The following is a 26,417-nucleotide window of genomic DNA, read 5'->3' on the forward strand; positions in this document are numbered from 1 at the left end:
TCCCAGAATTCTGGGATCAGGCGGTTGCACCTCTCGACTGGAGAGGTGGCACCGCCTGGCAGAGCTCGAAGACTGAGCTCTGCCGATTGCTTCTCTCTGCCAGAGCTCGAAGACTGAGCTCGATGGTTGCATCACCTGGCAGAGCTCCAAGACTGAGCTTGGTGATTGCATCACCTGGCAGAGCTCGAAACAGAGCTCGGTGGTTGCATCACCTGGCAGAGCTCCAAGCTGAGCTCAGGCTGATCCACCTCTCTGCCAGAGCTCGAAGACTGAGCTTGGTGAATGCATCACCTGGCAGAGCTCGAGACTGAGCTCAGGCTGATGCACCTCTCTGCCAAAGCTCGAAGACTGAGCTTGGTGGTTGCATCGCCTGGCAGAGCTCGGAACTTGAGCTCAGGCGGTGCAACCTCTTGGCTGGGGCGGTTGCACCTCCCAGCCGTGCAGCCCTGGCGGTTGCACCTCCTGGCTGGGGCGGTTGCACCTCTCAACCCCCACAGCCCAGGCGGTTGCACCTCCTGGCTGGGGCGGTTGCACCTCCCAACCCTGGCGGTGGCACCTCCAGGCTTGAGAGGTTGCACCTCTCAACCCTGGCGGTGGCACCTCCAGGCTGGAGAGGTGGCACCTCTTCACTATTCCAGCTCACTTGGTTTGGCTCCAAACTTGGTCCAAACCAGTCCGAACTTGGGCCTAATTGGCCCCTACTTGGGTTATAGGATTAACACCTATTCCTAACCCTAATTAATGTGCTAACTATGAATTTAAAGACATTTTCTAAGCTATTACAAAGTCCGCAAGTCAAGACTTCTTCTAGCGAGCTTCCGGCAAACTTCCGGCGGTCTTCCGATGAACTCTCGGAAACCATTCTGCGGACTCCCGGCAAGCTCCTAGACTTCACGATTTGTTCTTAGCGAGTTCCAACGAGCTTCTTCGGCAAGCTCCGATCTTTCTCGGCGAGCTCCGCGAACTCCCAACGAATCTTCGGACTTCCGTCGAACTCTCGAACTCGCAACAAATCCATCGCGCTTGACTCCGACACTTTGTTTCGCTTTATGTCTTCATCGTTATCATAGTTAATCCTGCACAACAAAACAAAACTTCAATCGAGACAATTAATCCTAAGCAATTAACCAAGTTGTCCGACATATCATTGGTCCCTCGACGCTTCGTCCGATTCTTCGGCGCATCGTCCTCTCGTGCAGCCTATTGCCCAATCGGCCAGTTGACTCCGCAACTCCGATATCCTTGGCACAATACCCGCTCTTCTTGGCCCGATGCCCGAGTTCACGGCCCGAAGCCTTCTGTCGATACGTCGACCGATCCACCGGCCCGACGTCCAATCTTCTGACATGTTCCTTCAGCACAACATGATTTTCCTGCTTTAATTGTCTCATCCTGATCGAAGCATCCTGCGTCACTCAAAACGCAGATTAAATCATAAACATATATCAAGTAGTTTCATCATCAAAATACGAGATTCAACAATCTCCCCCTTTTTGATGATGACAACCACTTGATGACGGAGTTAAACTTAACTCCCGGAGTTTAAACAAACTCCCCCTATCAATATGCCATATTGATAGAACCTTGAATTCAAACTGAATTCAAGTCATTGCAATATTCATCATGAATACTTGCAACACGTCAACATGAACTTATGCATAAACTTATGCATCACATGTCATGTCATCAACATACTTCTCCCCCTTTGTCATCAACAAAAAGGAGAAGTACTACAATCAAGTGTGTGTGATATTGGTTCAACTCATTGCATGAAAATCATAGTATCAAGTTTTATCATCATGCAATCTTGGAGCTAGAAGATTTAGCAAGTGTTACATCATGCTTAGAACATTCATGCTATCAAGTTTTAGATATGAAGTTTTATAGCATATAAGATAGCACTTTTGGTAATGTTCAAGATAGCAAGTTCTACATCATGCAAGCTAGCAAATTAGAGATGTTCAAGAAGGCAACTCTTGCTTCTTGAAAATTTTGCTCACTTTGCTAGATGCACAAGTTAGCATTTTTGCCTCTTGAGATAGGCAAGATAGCACATTTGCTTCTTTTGAGATAGCAACTTTTTGCTTCTCTTTAGACCAACAAGCTAGCAATTTTTACGATATACAAGTTTCACAATATATAAGCTAGCAAAAATTTCGAAAGCAAATGCAAGATAAATTTCTTGTGTAAGCTCATGATTCTTGCTTCCTATTGCAATGTGCAAATTGCAAGTTTTGCTTCTTGAGATATTCAAGATAGTGATGTTCAAGAAGACAATTTTTCTTCTTGAAATAAGCAAGTTAGCAATCTTTGCTTCTTAAAATAGGTAAGCTAGCAAATCAAGTTTTTGCATCTTCTTGACTTGTACAAGCTAGCTATCTCCCCCTTTGTCATTGTAAAAAAAAAGAAAGAGAGAATACAGTTTTGTAGTTCTCTTTTCCTTTTACAACGATTTCAAAATCATGACAAATGATGAATAATCAAGTTATGAATGTCAAGATAATTTTTCATCATGAATATTTTATCATAGCATGCATCATTATCATAAATTGAAGTATTACATGCATGATATCATATCACCATTCATAATTACATTAATATTTCAATATAACAATTTCTTCTCAAAATGTGTAACTTGGCACTCATAGCATTTTAAATCATGATTTACATCATATGCAATACATCACATCATAATTAGAAAGCACAAGTATTGTATGCATAATTGTACATTATAAATGTTTCATATCATGATGGTATCAATTTTGTCAAATTATATCCTACCATGCATGATCAAAACTTCTCCCCATTTTATCATTGAAAACAAGAAGAAAGTAGGGGGAAGAGCATAAAAGTGTTAAATATTTCAATCATTTTTAAGATTCATAACATGAATAACGTTATTACTATTTCATCAAAATCAGTTTCGAGATTCACATAATATCATGAAATCATTAATCTCGATAAAATGGGAAAAACATTTTCTTTTTAAGTGATTCTTTTAACACATCATAAAAAAGAAAAACTCATTCATAATTCAAGTGATTTACAAGATATCATAAATGAATTTATCACTTGTATTTCACCAAAATCGAGAACTCTTAGAGATAGAAAATGATTGAAGCATTTAATCTGATTGAAGAATGATTCATATTTAAAGTGTAGCATTTGTCAAATCTGAAATCATCAAGTATAACTTTAATATTTTCATTGCAACATTAAGCAAGGTTTCATTGAACATAATTTTGAATGATTCTTATAAATGCCTAAAACTTCTTTAGTTTTAATTTATGATTGACTTTATAATAGCATGCTCAAATCTTTATTTTTATGTCAAAACCATACATTATATTTAATAAACAAAGACAATGAAAAATATCAAGCCTTCCAAACAAAGGCCATGTATCGTCATTGAAAAGCAATATGAAAATCATCAAAATATACATTCTTGCTTCTCAAGCACATAAGATTAATCTCACTAGGTGTAAAATCATTAGATTTCTATCTTGCATTAACATAAGACATGCAATTTTCATTATCATTTTCAAGATTACAAGCATGATCATATTTTTGCATTTTCATGGTTAAATTATTAAAAATATAATTTTCAACAAAATTTAAAGAAAAAGAAAAGTGCATCATGAAAAGCATCATGTAATTTCGAAGTAAATTAGGGGGATTTCGATTACCTCATCATTGTAGGCTGTTAAGGCGTAGTTTGCCGCCTTGCTTTTGTTGACTTTCTCTTCTTCGGAGGAGCTCGATTCATCCCAATTTTTGTTCTTCTTCTTGCGTTTAAAGCAAGTAGTTCCATTCTTTTTGCTTTTTAATTTTCGTTTCATTTTAAGTTCACCATCACTTGAGCTTATGCTCGAGTGGTCTTCAAATGATCTATGTCCCAAATCCTTCCTGTTCTTTGGAAGGTTGGTTTGTTCATCATTGTCCTCATCACTTGAGTCATCGCTCAAGTGGCATTCATTTGTCCAGAGTTCCAAATCCTTCCTGTTCTTTGGAAGGTGGTTCTCAAGTTCTTCACGTGCATTGCACGTCATTTCATATGTGATCAATGAACCAATTAGTTCTTCAAGTGGAAAATGGTTCAAGTTTTTCGATTCTTGAATAGCAGTTACTTTTGAATCCCAAGTTTTAGAAAGTGAGCGCAAAACTTTGTTAACGAGTTCAAAATCCGAAAAGCTTTTACCAAGTGATTTTAAACCATTGACGACATCCGTAAAACGGGTGTACATGTCAACAACGGTTTCGCTTGGTTTCATATGAAAAAGCTCGAAATCAAGCAGTAGAATATTAACTTTCGAGTCTTTGACTCTACTAGTTCCCTCGTGCGTGATTTCAAGAGTGCACCAAATATCGAAAGCTGTTTCACACGTAGAAATCCGATTGAACTCATTTTTGTCCAATGCGCAAAATAAGGCATTCATAGCCTTTGCGTTTAAAGAAAAATTCTTCTTCTCCAAAACCGACCATTCGTTCATCGGTTTGGAGGGAAGTTGAAAACCGTTTTCAATGATATTCCATAAATCCAGATTTAGAGAAATTAAGAAAACTCTCATTCGAGTTTTCCAATAAGTGTAGTCCAATCCGTTAAAGAACGGTGGACGAAAGACCGAACAGCCCTCTTGAAAAGTCATTTCTCTCGGGTGTAAATCCGAAATGAGAAAAACCCCGCTCTGATACCAATTGTTAGGATCAAGAGCACTAAGAGGGGGGGGGGTGAATTAGTGCAGCGGAAATCTTATAATAATTTAAGAACCAAAAGCTGCGTTCGTTCAAAAACTATTATGATGCAAAAGCAAATTCTCAGTTTGTATCAAAGTGCAGTTTGCGTCTAAGCGCAGATTGCGTTTAAGCGCAGTTTTGCGTCTAAGCGCAGTTTTGCGTCTAAGCGCAGTTTTGCGTCTAAACTCAGATTTATGTCTAAATGCAGATTTACGTCTAAACGCAGATTTACGTCTAAACGTAGTTTTACGTCTAAACGCAGTTTTACGTCTAAACGCAGTTTTACGTCTAAACGCAGATTTACGTCTAAACGCAGTTTTACGTCTAAACGCAGTTTTACGTCTAAACGCAGATTTACGTCTAAACGCAGTTTTACGTCTAGACGCAGATTTACGTCTAAACTTTGAAACTCGTTTGTATACTCGCAGAAGGCAGTATGCAGTTGAAATCAAGACGTAAACGTGAACTGAAATCTGATGATTGAGCGAGGAAAGCCGATTTACGTCTGAATGCAGTTTTACGTCTAAATGTTGAAACTCGTTCGTAAAATCGTAGAGGACAGATTGCAGTTATTAATAGGATTAAAATGTAAGCGTAAACTGCAAGGAAGCTCGTTCGTAAAAGCGCGGAAAACAGTTCTGCAGAATCAAACGTAAACGTAAACTGTAATGTATGAAAATACGAGTTTACGTCTGAATGCAGATTTGGAAGAACAGCACTTAGAACTTGTTCGTGAAAGCGCAGAGAGTAGTAGTGATGAGGGAGGTTTGCAGTAATGATAAAGTGCTCGAAAATAAACGCAAACCAGAGATTTAGAGTGGTTCGGTCAGCCTTGACCTACTCCACTTTTGGCTTCCTCCACCGATGAGGTTGCCGACGTCAACTAGGTGCCTTCCTTCAATGGGCGAAGGCCAAACTTCCCTCTTACAATTTCTCTCCTTTTGACAGGCTTAGGAGACAACCTTTACAGATGTTTTCTCTCCTCTCTTTTCAACTCAAACTTGAAGAACAGAAGGAGGAGAAAAACTAGCAGTTTTGAGCTCTAAGAACCACTGAAAAGATCAAGATTTCGGGTCAGTTCTTGCTCAATTCAGTGCTGAATGGGTGGGGTATTTATAGGCCCCAACCCAATTCAAAATTCGAGCTCAAAACGATCAAATCGATCAAATCCCAGAATTCTGGGATCAGGCGGTTGCACCTCTCGACTGGAGAGGTGGCACCGCCTGGCAGAGCTCGAAGACTGAGCTCTGCCGATTGCTTCTCTCTGCCAGAGCTCGAAGACTGAGCTCGATGGTTGCATCACCTGGCAGAGCTCCAAGACTGAGCTTGGTGATTGCATCACCTGGCAGAGCTCGGTGGTTGCATCACCTGGCAGAGCTCCAAGCTGAGCTCAGGCTGATCCACCTCTCTGCCAGAGCTCGAAGACTGAGCTTGGTGAATGCATCACTTGGCAGAGCTCGAGACTGAGCTCAGGCTGATGCACCTCTCTGCCAAAGCTCGAAGACTGAGCTTGGTGGTTGCATCGCCTGGCAGAGCTCGGAACTTGAGCTCAGGCGGTGCAACCTCTTGGCTGGGGCGGTTGCACCTCCCAGCCGTGCAGCCCTGGCGGTTGCACCTCCTGGCTGGGGCGGTTGCACCTCTCAACCCCCACAGCCCAGGCGGTTGCACCTCCTGGCTGGGGCGGTTGCACCTCCCAACCCTGGCGGTGGCACCTCCAGGCTTGAGAGGTTGCACCTCTCAACCCTGGCGGTGGCACCTCCAGGCTGGAGAGGTGGCACCTCTTCACTATTCCAGCTCACTTGGTTTGGCTCCAAACTTGGTCCAAACCAGTCCGAACTTGGGCCTAATTGGCCCCTACTTGGGTTATAGGATTAACACCTATTCCTAACCCTAATTAACGTGCTAACTATGAATTTAAAGATATTTTCTAAGCTATTACAAAGTCCGCAAGTCAAGACTTCTTCTAGCGAGCTTCCGGCAAACTTCCGGCGGTCTTCCGATGAACTCTCGGAAACCATTCTGCGGACTCCCGGCAAGCTCCTAGACTTCACGATTTGTTCTTAGCGAGTTCCAACGAGCTTCTTCGGCAAGCTCCGATCTTTCTCGGCGAGCTCCGCGAACTCCCAACGAATCTTCGGACTTCCGTCGAACTCTCGAACTCGCAACAAATCCATCGCGCTTGACTCCGACACTTTGTTTCGCTTTATGTCTTCATCGTTATCATAGTTAATCCTGCACAACAAAACAAAACTTCAATCGAGACAATTAATCCTAAGCAATTAACCAAGTTGTCCGACATATCATTGGTCCCTCGACGCTTCGTCCGATTCTTCGGCGCATCGTCCTCTCGTGCAGCCTATTGCCCAATCGGCCAGTTGACTCCGCAACTCCGATATCCTTGGCACAATACCCGCTCTTCTTGGCCCGATGCCCGAGTTCACGGCCCGAAGCCTTCTGTCGATACGTCGACCGATCCACCGGCCCGACGTCCAATCTTCTGACATGTTCCTTCGGCACAACATGATTTTCCTGCTTTAATTGTCTCATCCTGATCGAAGCATCCTGCGTCACTCAAAACGCAGATTAAATCATAAACATATATCAAGTAGTTTCATCATCAAAATACGAGATTCAACACTTCCATGAGAGCAAGGGATTAATGACTTTCATGGAAGTCCCGCCTCTACGGTACCATGGCGCTGCCATGCCCATAGCCCTACTATCCGTTGCCTCGCATCTGCATCCATTTCTTCACGATCAGTAGATATGTCTATGTGGCACTCCTCCGAGTCCACCTCCATTCTAACTAATGCTTGATTTTGGGTAGCTAAGTCCCTCTGGACTCGTCGTCGCTTCCTCGCCCCTTTCGACCCTCTGTTTTAACACCTCTGTGTTCTCCAAGCAGCTTCCTTTGGTCGATGGAAAGATAGACTGCAACTCCCATGCATGGCCTCTGCCATCACGTTGTAGGATTTGCACCGATTCTGTTCTCCTTAGCTTCCTTGGTAGCAACGTTCGCTTACTCGACCTTGTCCTCTGATTTGCCGGGCTCCGTTAAGCGAATATGGGCTCTGGAGTAGTCCAGCTCTCCAACTGCTTCGATCATACCTCTGCATTATCAAGTCCCTCCCATGGGACTCACTGGTATTTGCATTAGAACTTTTTCCTTGGTGTAACACAGCCCCCATATGCTGATGACCAAGGCTTTCATCCGATGCAAAATTTGATACACACACGGAAGATCCGCCTCTGCGGTACCATGACCTTTACTCCTTGAATCCATAGCCCTTCTTGCCGTCGTGTTGTTCACCGAAGTGGAGCTTCCAGTAGCTCCCGATCATACCTCCGTATGATCTAGTTCCTCACGGGACTATGTCGTGTGTATCGCATTGTCACAAACTATTCCACCACGATTCGCTGCACCATGTCGTCTCCTGGTGACATCTCCATTGCATTCTGATCCTTGTGGGATGAACTCGAATTGTGATCCCTCCATGTGTGGCCTTTGCCAATACATCGTAGGGTCTCCTTCAACTTTGATTTTGTTCGCTCCTTTGGCAATCGACCTTCATCCACCCACTCTTGGGTCGCACCTAGATGAAGCACTGCTCTAGGATAGTCCGTCGCCTAGTAGCTCCCGAAGTCTATCGACTTCGCTGAAAATGGTGCACCATTGTCTGGATCCTGGGCCTCTACCCCTACCAGCACAATCTCCGCTGCGCACCGCTTCCTTTATGACAACTTGAATGGCAACACTGTGGCATATTCTTCAAGAGTACCCGCCTCCGCGTCCTCTTGCCCTGTGCCAAGTTTTTCTGAACCCAACTTCGCCTCCGCAAGTTGAGTCGTCTTAGTTCCTCTAACAAATGCTTCTCCGAGAGAAGGTGCATGTGCCCAGAAGCTCCCTTCATCTTTGGCACCATGCAAGATGAGTCCGCTCCGTCAGAATGAAGGACCCATGGAACAACATGATCTTGCTCTTGTCTCTGCAAGAGTTCATGTCCTTAACCTCTGTCCAAGGAAAGCACTATGCCTTCGCTCCATGCTCCATCTTCTACGCCGGCTCCCTTCATGCGGCTTGGGTACTTTGACAAGTTACACCCAAGTTGCTTCGCTTCTCGTTTTTGCATTGAGTTGATGGTGGCCCTTGTGCCCACCATTCCACGGGTCAGCCCTCTCTTGAGTCCGATATCTATATCGACTTCAAGTGTGCCTTTATTTGTGTTGCTTTGAGTTGCTCCCCTACTTGATCTCGCAATGCATCCACCAATGCATTCTCTCAAGCGAGATCATGCGACGACTCCTCGCCGCTTGCTCGGTCCATTAAGCTTCGTGGAGTTGTTGTTTATTGAGGTACTCTTCCTCAACATGTGCAGTCTGTTGCACATGATTCTCCCTCTGGAGAGCCGAGAATTATCCCTCTTGGATATCTATCCCATTGGAGCAACATCTCTCTTCGTTTCGGAGACCACCATCCCCTTGGACTACTCCGATTTGCTGAACAAACTACGCATTGTTCTGCCTCCTGCAAACGCACTTGCTAGATTGCGACTCCACGTCGATACAGCCCCCGCTGCACCACTCAAGGCCTAGCAACATGCTGAACTCGCTGCATAATTCAGCCTCCTACGGACGTATCCTTCACATGCCGAAGAGAAAGTTTCAATGCTCCATGGCGCCGAGTTTCAATCGCCTTGGGATGGCCACGAACATTCCATCGTCCGCATACAAGCCCTTGCATGAGAACCGAATTCTTTGAGTTAGCAATTCTCCTCACCTCTGTGAGCTTTGCACAACTCTTTCGGTCGTTGAGCAATTCATTCCACCTTGCATGGTCTCATCCTTTACCAAGCGCCTCGCTTGCCTTGAGCACCATCAAGTATAGTTGTCAACGTTGAGCCGTAGCTCAAACTAAGCCATCCTAACCTTTGTGTGCTCTGTATTCTTCCCAGCTTGCTTGTCCTCGTGGTGCCTCTTGCACAAAGGGTTGGCTATTCGTCTGAATGTCACTCTCAGATGCCCGCTCTTCCGAGCGACTCCATTTTCCTACATCTCCATGCTCGTTTTCCCCCAAACGATCGTGTGTGTGCTGACTGCCCTCAACGCAGCCCCGCTAGGTCCCTCACGTTTGCATGCCAAGTGTTTCTATGAGTGCTTGTCCCACTCTGATACTATGTGTCACGGACTTAGCTGGTTTTGCCTAAGTCGTGCGGCACCCTTGCGTGTCCGTCCGCAAAAGTCAGCTTCCCCGAAGCCTCCCATGGTCCCTTAGGACCTACAAACGAGAAAACGGGTTAGAGAAAACGCCTCACTCGGGATCCACAAGCAAACATTTCCGAAAACACTTCATAGACAATGCAAATTACAAACAGACTTTACAAGCTCTGAACAGTTGCATAACAAAGGGTCAAAAGTTCGACTACTCAACAACAACAGCGTAGAACAACTGGGAGCCAAGAGGTCTATTGCAGTTGGAGCAGAAGATTGAAGACTTAGCAAATGTGATAAGTTACAGTGTCGGCAAAGGCTTCGACTATGACGTTGAAGGAATGGGTGGGGGAGAATGTTACGGACAAACTTCTAAACAGGATGTTTGATGTAATGCTTATGTATGTTTGTGTCTTTTGTTTTGTTAATGCTTTGCATAGTATGTAGAGGGACGGTCGAAGGTTTAACAACCCCAGTTTAGTTGGGATTGGTGGCTGTTTTATGTTTGTAAATAAAGGTTGTGTCATGTGGACGGATACGCAAGGGTGCCGCATGACTTAGGCAAAACCAGCTAAGTCCGTGACAATAGTGATCAATTTGGCTGGTCGACAGTAACACTGTAGCAGCGTACAGTAACACTGTAGCAATGTACAGTGCTCGGTACACGTGAGTGTACCGCTCGGTACACCTGGGTGTACCGAGTGGTATACCGTACCATACCGGTACCGAGCCCGGGTCGAAACGCCGGTATGGTACGGTACGACGAACCTTGGTACATAACTTTTAGATGCAACTGATCCTTTGTTTATAGAAATTGGAAAGGCATTTATGGAACAACAACTTAAAGGTATACTTTATATTCGTATCTTGATTTGTGGGATAGAAATATGGATGTTAGTCATCGATAATCTCAATAGTATAGACTTTTAGGGCCTTGTAAGCTTTAAAAAATTGCACCATGTAATTCTTTGCACTTGAATTAGGTTTGCGATGCTCTGTTTATCAGCATCATCATTTTTTTCATTTAGCAAAGCCTATATTTTTCTGTGTCAGTATCAATACTGTCAGAAAAATCTTCCATTTAAATAGCGTTTTAGTATGAATTCTGAAATATACACATTTGGTGTTAAGGAACTTCTCCTTTGTAGTTTTATCTAAAGATCAGCGTAAAATAAATGCTTTATCTTGACAGAATTAGTGTGGGGCTATCGCACCAATTCCATAAGGCTTTTTTATCGTGGTTCTAATCACATTATTTTTATATATTAGGGAGATTATCAATACGATTTAAAAGTAGGTATTCACTAATCTATTTTGGCAGCGAGTAATTGGCACATCCTGGCATCTTATTGGCTTAAATAAGGTTTTTTTAATTTGTGCAACTGAGACGTTGTTTTCTTGGTTTGCTTGTTCTTTTGTTGGGTTGACTTGGTGTTGGTGATATTTTTTAGCTTACTCTTCATGTTGCTCTTTTACGTGAACTATTTCTTCCAGATTTGGCTGGATCTCTTTTTCCTATTCCATCTCATAAATGAAAGAGAAGTAGTCATTCACTTTTATTAAAAAAATGTAAATTAGCAACTGTCAATGATTTAATATCTTTTCTGGTATACTTGCTTTTTCTTTTTCGTAAGCGTTGCATCCACCAACTGTCATATTTTAATGTTTTCTGAGAAATTATGTACCCTTTCATGTCATCACAGAAGATAATATTATAATCCATAAATTGATTAAATTTAATTGTGACCTTCCTCCAGTAATGCAACAAATTACTCATTTAAGATTTGAAACAATGTTCACTTATTCTGCAGAATATGGCAGGAGAAGTCACATATACAATTGGTACATTTCTCTTTCCATCTTCTGAGAAACCTTTATTCATGCTGCTAGTAATTTCTTATATATGCAAGCTCTTATGTTAATTCCAAGGACTGAGCATATCCATGGGTAATGCAGATACTGCTAATACAATTCTCATAATCAAGCCTTACTAACAAAGAAAATATAACATAGCACAAATATTCCTACCGGAGAACTTAGTGTTAGCTCTTCAACAGCAGAAGTGGTCCTTTTCTTTACCAGGTGTTCTTTGTCTTCGTAACTTAATTTGATGTTATTCTTCTCATATATAAATATAAATAAAAATATATATATATATATACAAGGATTGAAATTTCGTATCGTACCAGAATTTCGAGATTTGCTCGATATGGTATGGTACTATATACCGAGCAGTATATTTCGATATATCGCTCGGTATATATATATATATATATATATATATATATTGTGACGTCGCCTCTCTTGGGCAGCGTCGTCGCTTCTCTTGGGCAGTATATTTCGATATATCGCTCGGTACCGTACAGTATATATATACTGTACGGTACTATATACCGAGCAGTATAAAAAAAAGTTTTGCGACGTCGCCTCTCTTGGGCAGCGTCGCAGAAAAAAAAAAAAAAAATTTTGCGACGTTGCCGAGGTGACGTCGTAGAAAAAAAAAAATTTCGCTAAGGTTTCACCTCGCTTTGCCTCGCGATGCCGATACTCTTCTCCCCGTGCGCGGATGAGAAGTCACCGTAGACGAGGATAGCGACGTTGATCTCAGATTCTCCTTTTTTTTCTTGTTTTTCCTATTTCTTTCTTCCCCTTTTGCCTCTTCTTCTCCCTCTTTCTTCTCCCTCGGTCACCGTCGACTCCCTCTTTCTTCTCCCTTGGTCACCGTGGATGATAATAGCCTTAATCGACACTACCGCTTGGTAGCGGATGGTCCGTGTACCGCTGTGTTGATGGACCGGTACATACCGCCCAGTACGGGCGGTATCATTCGGTGTTACAAACCTTATATATATATATATATGTGTGTGTATATGTATATATCTATATGTGTATATGTATATATATACACATATATCTCTGTATATATATGTATATGCATATATATACATATATACATATCGTGGGTTATGAGGTTGCATCTTTTTCCTGGATCCCTAAAACAGTCAGATTCTACAAAAAGAAATTAGGCTTTTCTTTTTCATATATACATATACATATACATGTATGTGTATATATGTATATATATTTATATATATATGTATATATATGTATATACGTATATACATATATATACATATATACATATATACATATACATGTATATGTATATGTATATATGTATATATATGTATATATGTATATGTATATATGTATATGTGTATATGTATATAGATACATATAATACATTTACACATATACATATATACATATATATATAAATATATATATATACATACATACATATAAATATACGTATATATGTGTGTGTGTATATATATATATATTATATGCAAGGTTCGTAATTTCGTACTGTACTAGAGTATCGAGTTCAGGTCGGTACAGTATGTTATGTTTATACATGTATACACCTATATACATATATACATATATATATACAAATATATATATATATATACACATATATATACATATATATTTATATTTGTGTGTATATATATACATATTAATATGTATATATGTGTGTGTGTGTGTGTATATATGTATGCACATACATATATATTTACATATATATACATATACATAAACACACACACACACACATATATATATATATATATATGTACATATATATATATATATGTACATATATATATATATATGTACATAAATATATATATATGTACATAAATATATATATATGTACATAAACATATATATATATATATGTATATATGTATTTATATATATGTGTATGTGTATATATATATATATGTGTATGTGTATATATATATTTATATGTATATGTATATATATATGTATATATATGTATATATATATATATATGTATGTACATATACATACATATAACATATCTGTCAATATAAATCACATTAATATATGTATGTGTATACACATACTTATACATACATACACTCACTTATATATCAATATAAATCACATTGATATATGTGATGAGTTATTTTTATGTAACCAAAGATGTTCTTGTTTGCGATATGAGTTGTAACCGACATTAGGGTGATCAAATTTATGTAACCAATCTTTTATAGATATAGAAAATTTCAAGGTCTTCAATTTCAAATAATTCCACCCAGTACGATCGGTACGTACCGGTTCATCAACAGACCGGTACACGGATCGCCCGTTACTAGGGAGAAGAGAGAGGCAATGTCGCCCCGCCTCTAATGTAACTAATGCGGGGCAACGTCGCCCCGCCTAGGGAGAAGAGAGAGGCAATATCATCGAATTTTTATTTTGTTATATATATATACACACACGCACACATCGAACGGTATATCACTCGGTATACAGTGTCGTACCGTACCGAGTGAATTTCGAAACTCCGGTACGGTACGATATTTCAATATTTGAAAATTTTAGTAAGAAGCATAGGAGCATACATTATGTAACCAATCATTTTACATATAAAGGCTATCGGTGCTTTGTCATCATTTGATTTAAACTTAGTAGCTCTATTATAGATTCTCCTTTTGTCATTTTCATGAATAATTAATTACAATTGTAATGCATTATCTTTTCATTTGTTGCATGAAATAACAATTACAATTGTTTATTGTACTTACTTTCATATGCTTATTTTATAGTTTTTATTGTTCTTTTATCAAAATGTCTAGTTTTAAGAGGGAAAAAAATGCTCCTAGAAATCAATCAAATATTTGAAGAGTATGCTATAAAACTTGAAAACAATAGAAGTAAAATCATATGTAACTTATGTGAAAAAACCATCTTAGTTGGGATATGGTACAAGCAATGTTCGTTGTATCGATCTGTACTAGTGTATCGATCATGCGTCGATATGGTACGTACCGAGGCATATTAACGTATTATATGGTATGCAAGATTCATAATTTCGTACCGTATCGGAGTATCGAGCTCAGCTCGATACGGTACAATACGGTATAATGAGTGGTATGTTATGGTATACCGCTCGATATATATATATATATATATATATATATATATATATATATATATATATATGTGTGTGTATATATATATATATGTGTGTGTGTGTATATATATATATATATATACATACATACATATATAAAAAGTAATTTCTTGCTCGTGTGGGTAGAAGAAACCGAGGTTTCCTTGTCCCCGTGAAAAAAAGGGTGACGAGGCGATGTCGCCGCGTCATCGCCTCGTTTCTTCTGCCCACGTGGGGAGAATAAATGTCGCCTCCACGATGCTCGGTTTCTTCTCCCCACGATGTCGTTGAGGCTTTTTCTCCTCGCACGGATGAGGAGTTATTGCCGATGATGCCGATGCCTCATCACCTTAAATGAGGAGGAGGTGACATCTCATCTACGGTGTCCGACGAGGGAGGGCGGCGATGGATCGGGATCTCATCGAGGGAGAGCGGCATCAGATCTCTAGGTTCTCCCTTTTCTTCTCCCCCTTCTTTCTTCTACCTCGGCTAATACCACTCGATAGCAGGCAGCGACGGTCGAAATCGATCGTCATTGACCGATTTAGGGTGGTAGCAGAAACAACCCCAATCGACGATATTGGCTGGTAACGGTTGGTCTACGTACCAGTACGTACCACCCGGTACGGGTGGTATTATTCAAAATTAAAATCCTTGATGGTATGTATGGTACATGTATTGATACTCTAGTGATGCACGAGTACTGGTGCCAAGATCCGTATTGATATCATCGCTATGACCCTCGTATTCATCATAAAACTGTTCCTACGTAGCATGTATGTATTCTTCCTATTCCTTGGCTTTTTTTTGAATTGTATCATTGCTTACCTATTGTAGCTTATTTTTAAATAATTAACGGATCTTTGTTGAAATCTTTTTGCATTTTACAATATTGGGATAACTATAGGTCAAATGTTGCTTCAATCGAGTGATTCCTCTATCCCGACCAGTGTAGTCACAATGTTCGCACCGCCAATGATGACAGTTGTTGTCCAAACAGTAGGCATGATCCTAAGCATTATCATATACTTATTCCTTTGGTGTTATGTTCTTATAAAAATTTATTAAATTAACAAGCTACGATTAGCCCTAATTTCCATCGAATTTAAAATAACAAGCTGTGATTATTTGTAATGAATCTCACCTTGCCATTATAAATATGTTAATCATCTTAATATTGGATTAAATACATAAAATTGACCCAATATTGGTTAAATTACAATGAAATCATTATTAAATCTACTAATCACAACATTAAAAAACCTAATTACTCCTTAATTAACCATCTTTTACCATCTTCCCTTAAGGATAACTTGCTTTCCATTAATAAAAAACTTCATAATTAGTTTAGAAAAGTTCCAAGAAACATCACCCAAGGTTGATAGCTACTCAATTCCAAGCACCACTTTATAGTTTTCTATGGGTAGTAAAAAGAAATCCACAAGCAATTCTTGGCCCTACAAAGTCAGTTTTATCTTTGAGCACTTGCTATCATAAGTTAAAATCCGTCCATCAGCGACCTTGATATCAAATTTGGCACAACGTTCGATGTGGTAAGTGTTGAATCTCGGATTTTGATGATGAAGTCAATTGTCATTTGTTATCTAATCTATGTGTTGAGATAAGTGTGCAGGATTAACTACGATAAGAGTAAGACAAGCAGCACGTGTTGCGCCGGAGTCAAGATCATGATCACATTGGGAGTTCGAGAGTTCGACGGAAGTTCGGACGGTCGTCGGAGGTTCAGCGAGAACAGATCCGAGAAGTCCAGAAGCTTGCCAAGCGAAGCTCGTCAGAACTCGCCAAGTGGATCGTCGCAAAGTCCAGGAGTATGCCGGATGTCCGCAGAAGGATCACCGAGGGTTTATCGGATGATCGACGGAAGTTCGCCGGAAACTCGTCGGAAGAAGCGATTGACGCATCGGAGCAAGTTGCAGAAGTTGTCTTAGAGTTAATCGTAGTTAGCACGATAATTAAGCTTGAAAATGGGAGGTGATCCCATTAGCTTAATCTTGGGGAAATTGGGCCCCTGAAAAGATTCAAATTGGGCCGAATGGAGCGAACCATTCGGACCCTGATTGCACCAGGAGGTGCAACCGCCCCAGCCAGGCAGTGCAACCGCCCAGGCCATGTCTTCCAGCGAGACTGGGCGGTGCAACCGCCCCAGCCAAGAGGTGCAACCGCCCAGGGCTCAGTCTCCAAGCGAGACTGGGCGGTGCAACCTCCTCTGTCAAGAGGTAGCACCGCCAGAGCTCAAGTTTCGAGCTCTGCCAAGAGGTGCAACCACCGAGCTCGGTCTTCAAGCTCTGGCAGAGAGGTGCAACCTCTTTGGACAGGTGATGCATCGCCTGAGCTCGGTCTTCGAGCTCTGGTAGAGAGGTGCAACCACCTCTGGCAGAGAGGTGCAACCACCTCTGGCAGAGAGGTGCATCAGCCTGAGCTCAGTTTCGAGCTCTGCCAGGTGATGCAACCACCGAGCTCAGACTTCGAGCTCTGCCAGGTGATGCAACCACCAAGCTCAGACTTCGAGCTCTGCCAGGCGATGCAACCACTGAGCTCAGTCTTCGAGCTCTGGCAGAGAGGTGCAATCGCCTGAGCTCAGTCTTCGAGCTCTGCCAGGCGGTGCCACCTCTCCAGTCAAGAGGTGCAACCGCCTGATCCCGGAATTCCGGGATTTGATCGTTTTGAGCTCCAAATTTGAATTGGGTTGGGGCCTATAAATACCCTACCCATTCAACACTGAAAGGATACAGATCCACACCGAATTCTTGATCTTTTCAGTGATTCTAAGAGCTCAAATTTGTGTAAAGTCCTAAAGTTCTCCTCCTTCTGTTCCTTAAGTCTTGAGTTGTAAAGAGAGGAGAGAAAGGATCTGTAAAGGTTGTCTCCTAAGCGTGTCAAAAGGAGAGAAACTGTAAAAGGGCAGTTAGCCTTCGCCCATTGAAGGAAGGCAGCTAGTTGACATCGGTGACCTCGTCGGAGGAGGAAGCCAAAAGTGGAGTAGGTCAAGACTGACCGAACCACTCTAAATCTCTAGTTTGCTTTTACCTTGAGCACTTTATCATTACTGCAAACCTCCTACATTGCTACTGCCCTCTGCGCCTTTACGAACGAGTTTCCAAGCTCTGATCTTTCAGAATCTGCATTCAAACGTAAATCGTGTTTTCGTACGATCTTCACACTGCAGTTTACGCTTACATTCGGATTCCATTTATAACTGCAAATTGCTTTCTACGTAAAACGCTTTTTAAGGTTCAAAACTGCTTTTAGACGCAAAACTACATTTAGACGTAAAATTACGTTTAGACGTAAAACTGCGTTTAGACGCAAAACTGCGTTTAGACGTAAAATTGCGTTTAGACGTAAAACTGTGTTTAGACGCAAAACTGCGTTTAGACGCAAAACTGCGTTTAGACGCAAAACTGCGTTTAGACGTAAAACTGCGTTTTGACGTAAAACTGCGTTTGAACGTAAAACTGCGTTTAAGACGTAAAACTGTGTTTAGACGCAAACTGCGCTTAGACGCAAACTGCGCTTAGATGCAAAACTGCGCTTAGACGCAAACTGCACTGTGATTCTGCTTTTATATCGAAATCATTTTTTATCGGACAAACGCAGCTTTAGCTTTTAAATTGCTGTAAGATTTCCGCTGCACTAATTCACCCCCCCCCCCTCTTAGTGCTCTCGATCCTAACAATTGGTATCAGAGCAAGGTTAACTCTCTAAAGGATTAAAACCCAAGAGAGATGGCTTACGCCGGAAACCAAGAGGGGCACTCTATTACACGTCCACCCATGTTCAGTGGAACGGACTACACCTACTGGAAGACCCGAATGAGGATCTTTCTTATTTCTATGGATTTTGAACTGTGGAACCTTGTTGAAAATGGATTTTCAAAATCTTCTCTTCCAATGATCGATTGGAACGATTTGGAGAAGAAGGCTTTCGCTCTTAATGCAAAGGCTATGAATGCCTTATTTTGCGCACTTGATAAAAACGAGTTTAATCGTGTTTCAACTTGCGAAACTGCATTTGATATTTGGCACACACTTGAAGTGACCCACGAGGGCACAAGTAGAGTGAAAGAGTCAAAAATCAATCTGTTGCTGCATTCTTTTGAACTTTTCCGAATGAAACCGAGTGAAACCATTGGCGACATGTTTACCCGTTTCACGGATGTCGTCAACGGTCTAAAAGGACTCGGAAAAAGTTTTTCGGATTTTGAACTCGTAAATAAAATACTAAGATCCCTTCCTAAAAGTTGGGATCCTAAAGTCACTGCCATTCAAGAGGCAAAAGATCTGCGCAACTTCCCTCTTGAAGAACTAATCGGGTCATTAATGACCTACGAAATGACTTGCAAAGCTCATGAAGAGCAAGAAGACATCCTTCCAAAGAACAGGAAGGATATGGCACTTAAAACTTCTGAATGCCACTTGAGAGAAAACTCAAGTGATGAGGACTGTGATGATGACTTGGCACTTTTGACAAGAAAGTTTAAGAAATTCTTCAAAAGAAACAAGTTTAAAAACGATGTGAAAAATAAACTTGAACCCAAGAAGGACCAAGTGATCTGCTACGAATGTAAAAAGCCGGGACACTACAAGAATGATTGTCCCCAAGTCAAAAGAAGAACATCAAAGAAGAAGGCTCTTCAAGCAACATGGGATGACTCGAGCGCATCTGAAGAAGAGGAGTCCAACACCGAGCAAGTTGCTCATTACGCCTTAATGGCCATCGGAGAAGAGGTAACGGATTTATTAGATGCTGATTTATCTTTCGATGAATTATTAAATGCCTTCAATGACTTATTTGACGAATGCAAGAGTATAAGTAGAAAATATAAATTGCTGAAAAAGATGCATGATAGTCTTACTTGTGAGTTTGATAAGTTAAAAGTCGAACATCATGATAGTTTAAATTCTTGTATCAAATGTCATGATCTAGAAACTATGCAAAAAGAAAACCTGCTACTCAAGGACACCTTGAAGAAATTCGAGGTTGGTAGCAAGTCATTAAACATGATCCTTGCAAACAAGGGTCACATTCCCAAAAGAAGTGGGATTGGATTTGTGAGGAGTCCTCACCGAAATCCAACTACCTTTGTAAAAGGCCCCATCTTACATGTTAGAAGCAAATGCAACTTTTGTTGCAAGTTTGGTCACAAGACACATTATTGTCCATTCAGGAAATTGAGTCCAAACAAATTGATATGGGTTCCTAAAGGAACCATGACAAATTCTATGCAACATGATAAAAAATGTAGATCTATTTGTGAGGAACCCAAAAGCAAATGGGTACCTAAACATCATCCTTTCTTGTAGAAAACTAAACCATCGCAAGCTAGGAGCAAGAGATGGTACCTTGACAGTGGATGCTCAAGGCATATGACCGGAGATTCATCCCAATTCTCTAAGCTCTCTAGCATAAACGAAGGATATGTCACCTTCGGAGACAACAACAAGGGTAAAATCATTGGCAAAGGAACCATAGGTAACAAATCCAACTTTTCTATTGAAGATGTTTTGCTGGTTGATGGTCTAAAACATAATCTTCTAAGCATTAGTCAATTATGTGATAAAGGATATATCATCAAATTTGAATCTAATGCTTGCGTCATAGAAAAACCTCACAAAAACATATCCATGATTGCATTAAAACAAAATAACGTATACACTATTGACATCGATGATTTATGTAATGAAACATGTTTTTCTGCTTTAAATGAGAATGCTTGGATATGGCACAGAAGATTAGGTCATGCTAGCATGAAGCTAATCACTCAAATATCATCCAAAGAACTTGTAAGAGGAATTCCTCATATCAAGTTCATCAAAGATAATGTATGTGATGCCTGCCAATTAGGTAAACAAATTAAGAGTAGCTTCAAATCTAAAAATCAAGTAAGCACCTCTAGGCCCTTACAATTGATCCATATGGACTTGTTCGGACCCATCTCCACATCAAGCCTAGGAGGTAGCAAATACGCTTTCGTCATCATAGATGACTATAGCAGATTCACATGGACCTACTTTTTAGAACAGAAAAGTGAATGCCTTAGATCTTTTACCAAGTTTTGCAAACTCGTTCAGAATGAGAAAGGTTCTATGATTTCGTCAATTAGAAGTGATCATGGTGGTGAATTTCAAAACCATGATTTCCAAGAATTTTGTGAACTCAATGGATACAACCATAATTTCTCTACTCCTAGAAACCCTCAACAAAATGGAGTTGTAGAAAGAAAAAATCGAAATTTACAAGAAATGGCAAGAACCATGTTGAATGAACATAACCTACCCAAATATTTTTGGGCCGAAGCCGTAAATACTGCATGCTATATCTTAAATAGAGTTCTAGTGAGACCTCTACTAACCAAAACTCCCTATGAGTTATGGAACAATAAAAAACCCAACGTTTCATATTTCAAAGTCTTTGGGTGTAAGTGTTTTATCTTGAATGAAAAAGACAACTTAGGAAAATTTGATGCTAAATCCGATGAAGGAATCTTTCTTGGTTATTCTACAGTTTCTAAAGCCTTTCGTATCTTTAATAAAAGAACTCTAATTATTGAAGAATCCATTCATGTTGTTTTCAATGAGACTTCTGAAATCACGAAAAATGATCTTGACGATGATGTTAATTTTGACTCTTTAAATTTAAACGAGACCCCGTCTCCAACTAGCAACTTGGATGCATCCACTTCTCAGATTTCCTTACCCAAGGATTGGAAGTATATAGATGCTCATCCTAAGGAGCTAATCTTAGGAGACACATCAAAGGGAGTTCAAACACGATCTTCTCTTAAAACCTTTTGTGCAAATGCCGCCTTTCTCTCCCAAATTGAACCCAAATGCGTTGATGAAGCCATGAAAGATGATTCATGGATTATCGCAATGCAAGATGAATTAAATCAATTTGAGAGAAATGAAGTGTGGAAGCTTGTTCCTAGACCAAATGATCATCTAGTTATTGGTACTAAATGGGTCTTCAGAAACAAGCAAAATGAAAATGGTATCGTGGTTAGAAACAAGGCGAGACTAGTGGCCAAAGGTTTCAACCAAGAAGAAGGTATCGATTACGAAGAAACCTTCGCTCCTGTGGCACGATTGGAAGCCATAAGGATGCTCCTTGCCTACGCTAGCAGTAATAATTTTAAGTTGTTTCAAATGGATGTTAAAAGCGCCTTTCTTAATGGCTTTATTTCCGAAGAAGTCTATGTTGAACAACCTCCTGGATTTGAAAATAATAGTCTCCCTAATCATGTGTTTAGATTAACTAAAGCTCTCTATGGTTTAAAACAAGCTCCTAGGGCTTGGTATGAGAGACTTAGTTCTTTTCTTATTGAAAATAATTTCATAAAAGGCAAGGTTGATACTACATTATTCATCAAGAACTTTAAAAACAATTTTCTCATTGTTCAAGTTTATGTTGATGATATTATCTTTGGTTCTACAAATGAATCTCTTTGTGAATCCTTTGCGAAAACTATGAGTCGTGAATTCGAAATGAGTCTAATGGGAGAATTAACATTCTTCTTAGGCCTACAAATCAAACAACTAAGCAATGGCATCTTTATTAGTCAAACCAAATATGCTGTGAGTTTGCTAAAGAAGTTCAAAATGAATAATTCAAAAGCCATTGACACTCCTATGAGCACCTCCACTAAGTTGGAAATTGATGAGAATGGAGAAAGCTTCGATCAAAAAACCTATAGGGGTATGATAGGAAGTTTACTTTACCTCACTGCCACCAGACCAGACATCATGTTCAGTGTAGGACTTTGTGCTAGATTTCAATCAGACCCTAAGATATCTCATCTCAAAGCAGTCAAAAGAATACTTAGATATCTTAATGGAACTACCAATCTAGGATTATGGTACCCAAAATCAGAAAATTTTGAATTAACAGCTTATGCTGATGCGGACTTCGCTGGCTGTAGACTAGACAGAAAAAGCACATCAGGATCATGTCAATTTTTAGGACATGCCCTTGTATCCTGGTCATCTAAGAAACAAAACTCGGTTGCTCTATCAACAACCGAAGCTGAATACATTGCAGCAAGTGCATGCTGTGCACAAGTTGTATGGATGAAAAACACTTTAGAAGATTACAAAGTGAATCTTAAAGATATTCCCATTAAATGTGATAACACGAGTGCAATATGCTTAACTAAAAATCCTATACAACACTCAAGAACAAAACACATTGATATTAGACATCACTTTATACGAGATCATGTCACTAATCATGATGTAACCATAGAGTTTATTGATACCAAACATCAACTAGCTGATATCTTTACAAAACCCCTATGTGAAGAACAATTTGATTACATAAGAAGAGAATTAGGAATGTTGATGTGTCCGAATACTTAAACTAGTTAAAATTATTTTTCGGATGTTATTCCTATTACATGCCTTGATAACGCTTGATCAAATAATATGTTGCAAATTATGTGACAAATATTTTTAACCAAATGCATGTAAGAAGTTCATTTTTCGGTTTGTATGCTAAAAATGGGATATTCCTGTACACTCTTATGAAAATTTTTTGAAAAATGACTTTCCTCCTTCAAGCAACAAACAATAAAGAGATATTCAAAGAATTATATGTGTCATGACTTCCTTTATGTGCTTGATAATGCTATCATGCTTTTTGTTGATGACAAAGGGGGAGAAACATATGAATTGATAAACACTATGTCATAGCTGAACTGCCATAATCATGTCTATGTCATAGTTGCAAATACTTGAGTGATGCTATAAACAATGTTATAGTTATGCCATCCTTGCATCACCAAGAGATATGTGAACATGCGCTATAGTTTGCATCATGTCTTGATTTGATATTCTATACTGTGAAGAAAATGCAAACTTGCTAGAAAATCTCAAATGTGTGCATCATGTCAAAAGTCCTTCGTAGCTTTATATGATTACATGATGAATAGTTACAAACACTATCATACAAACTTAATGATGTATGTCATGCCTTGACATCATTCTTGAAGAGATACATCATGATGGGCATCATGATGGGAGCATTGATAAGTTTAACTGAACTAACTTATCAATACGTCACTTGAATTCTTAGGTCTTGAATTCAAGGTTGACTTATCTCAACTAAGGCATATAGATAGGGGGAGTTAAGGACAACTCTATCAATTGATTGTCATCATCAAAAAGGGGGAGATTGTTGAATCTCGGATTTTGATGATGAAGTCAATTGTCATTTGTTATCTAATCTATGTGTTGAGATAAGTGTGCAGGATTAACTACGATGAGAGTAAGACAAGCAGCAGGTGTTGCGCCGGAGTCAAGATCATGATCACATTGGGAGTTCGAGAGTTCGACGGAAGTTCGGACGGTCGTCGGAGGTTCAGCGAGAACAGATCCGAGAAGTCCAGAAGCTTGCCAAGCGAAGCTTGCCAAGCGAAGCTCGTCGGAACTCACCAAGTGGATCGTCGCAAAGTCCAGGAGTATGCCGGATGTCCGCAGAAGGATCACCGAGGGTTTATCGGATGATCGACGGAAGTTCGCCGGAAACTCGCCGGAAGAAGCGATTGACGCATCGGAGCAAGATGCAGAAGTTGTCTTAGAGTTAATCGTAGTTAGCACGATGATTAAGCTTGAAAATGGGAGGTGATCCCATTAGCTTAATCTTGGGGCAATTGGGCCCCTGAAAAGATTCAAATTGGGCCGAATGGAGCGAACCATTCGGACCCTGATTGCACCAGGAGGTGCAACCGCCCCAGCCAGGCGGTGCAACCGCCCAGGCCATGTCTTCCAGCGAGACTGGGCGGTGCAACCGCCCCAGCCAAGAGGTGCAACCGCCCAGGGCTCAGTCTCCAAGCGAGACTGGGCGGTGCAACCTCCTCTGTCAAGAGGTAGCACCGCCAGAGCTCAAGTTTCGAGCTCTACCAAGAGGTGCAACCACCGAGCTCGGTCTTCAAGCTCTGGCAGAGAGGTGCAACCTCTTTGGACAGGTGATGCATCGCCTAAGCTCGGTCTTCGAGCTCTGGCAGAGAGGTGCAACCACCTCTGGCAGAGAGGTGCATCAGCCTGAGCTCAGTTTCGAGCTCTGCCAGGTGATGCAACCACCGAGCTCAGACTTCGAGCTCTGCCAGGTGATGCAACCACCAAGCTCAGACTTCGAGCTCTGCCAGGCGATGCAACCACTGAGCTCAGTCTTCGAGCTCTGGCAGAGAGGTGCAATCGCCTGAGCTCAGTCTTCGAGCTCTGCCAGGCGGTGCCACCTCTCCAGTCAAGAGGTGCAACCGCCTGATCCCGGAATTCCGGGATTTGATCGTTTTGAGCTCCAAATTTGAATTGGGTTGGGGCTTATAAATACCCTACCCATTCAACACTGAAAGGATACAGATCCACACCGAATTCTTGATCTTTTCAGTGATTCTAAGAGCTCAAATTTGTGTAAAGTCCTAAAGTTCTCCTCCTTCTGTTCCTTAAGTCTTGAGTTGTAAAGAGAGGAGAGAAAGGATCTGTAAAGGTTGTCTCCTAAGCGTGTCAAAAGGAGAGAAACTGTAAAAGGGCAGTTAGCCTTCGCCCATTGAAGGAAGGCAGCTAGTTGACGTCGGTGACCTCGTCGGAGGAGGAAGCCAAAAGTGGAGTAGGTCAAGACTGACCGAACCACTCTAAATCTCTAGTTTGCTTTTACCTTGAGCACTTTATCATTACTGCAAACCTCCTACATTGCTACTGCCCTCTGCGCCTTTACGAACGAGTTTCCAAGCTCTGATCTTTCAGAATCTGCATTCAAACGTAAATCGTGTTTTCGTACGATCTTCACACTGCAGTTTACGCTTACATTCGGATTCCATTTATAACTGCAAATTGCTTTCTACGTAAAACGCTTTTTAAGGTTCAAAACTGCTTTTAGACGCAAAACTACATTTAGACGTAAAGTTACGTTTAGACGTAAAACTGCGTTTAGACGCAAAACTGCGTTTAGACGTAAAACTGCGTTTAGACGTAAAACTACGTTTAGACGTAAAACTGCGTTTAGACGCAAAACTGCGTTTAGACGTAAAACTGCGTTTAGACGTAAAACTGCGTTTTGACGTAAAACTGCGTTTGAACGTAAAACTGCGTTTAAGACGTAAAACTACGTTTAGACGCAAACTGCGCTTAGACGCAAACTGCGCTTAGACGCAAACTGCGCTTAGATGCAAAACTGCGCTTAGACGCAAACTGCACTGTGATTCTGCTTTTATATCGAAATCATTTTTTATCGGACGAACGCAGCTTTAGCTTTTAAATTGCTGTAAGATTTCCGCTGCACTAATTCACCCCCCCCCCCCTCTTAGTGCTCTCGATCCTAACAGTAAGCTAATTGGGCTGCAACTTTTCTGTCCATAAAATTATTAATGCTACCCGTATCAATCAAAATAGTGACATGCTGATGCTTCAAAGTTCCTCCGATTTTCATAATTTGTGGGTTAGCGTAGCCAGCCAATGTATGCACTATATGT

At 40.8% G+C, this 26,417-nt stretch overlaps 1 pseudogene; it reads left to right on the forward strand.

Annotated features, from left to right (window-relative positions):
* Window positions 1–26,417, forward strand: part of LOC135679632 (alpha-N-acetylglucosaminidase-like) — an 86,669-nt pseudogene that overhangs the window by 16,812 nt on the left and 43,440 nt on the right.

The sequence above is a fragment of the Musa acuminata genome, chromosome BXJ1-1 (assembly GCF_036884655.1).
Source record: "Musa acuminata AAA Group cultivar baxijiao chromosome BXJ1-1, Cavendish_Baxijiao_AAA, whole genome shotgun sequence".
Classification (NCBI taxonomy): Eukaryota; Viridiplantae; Streptophyta; class Magnoliopsida; order Zingiberales; family Musaceae; genus Musa; species Musa acuminata.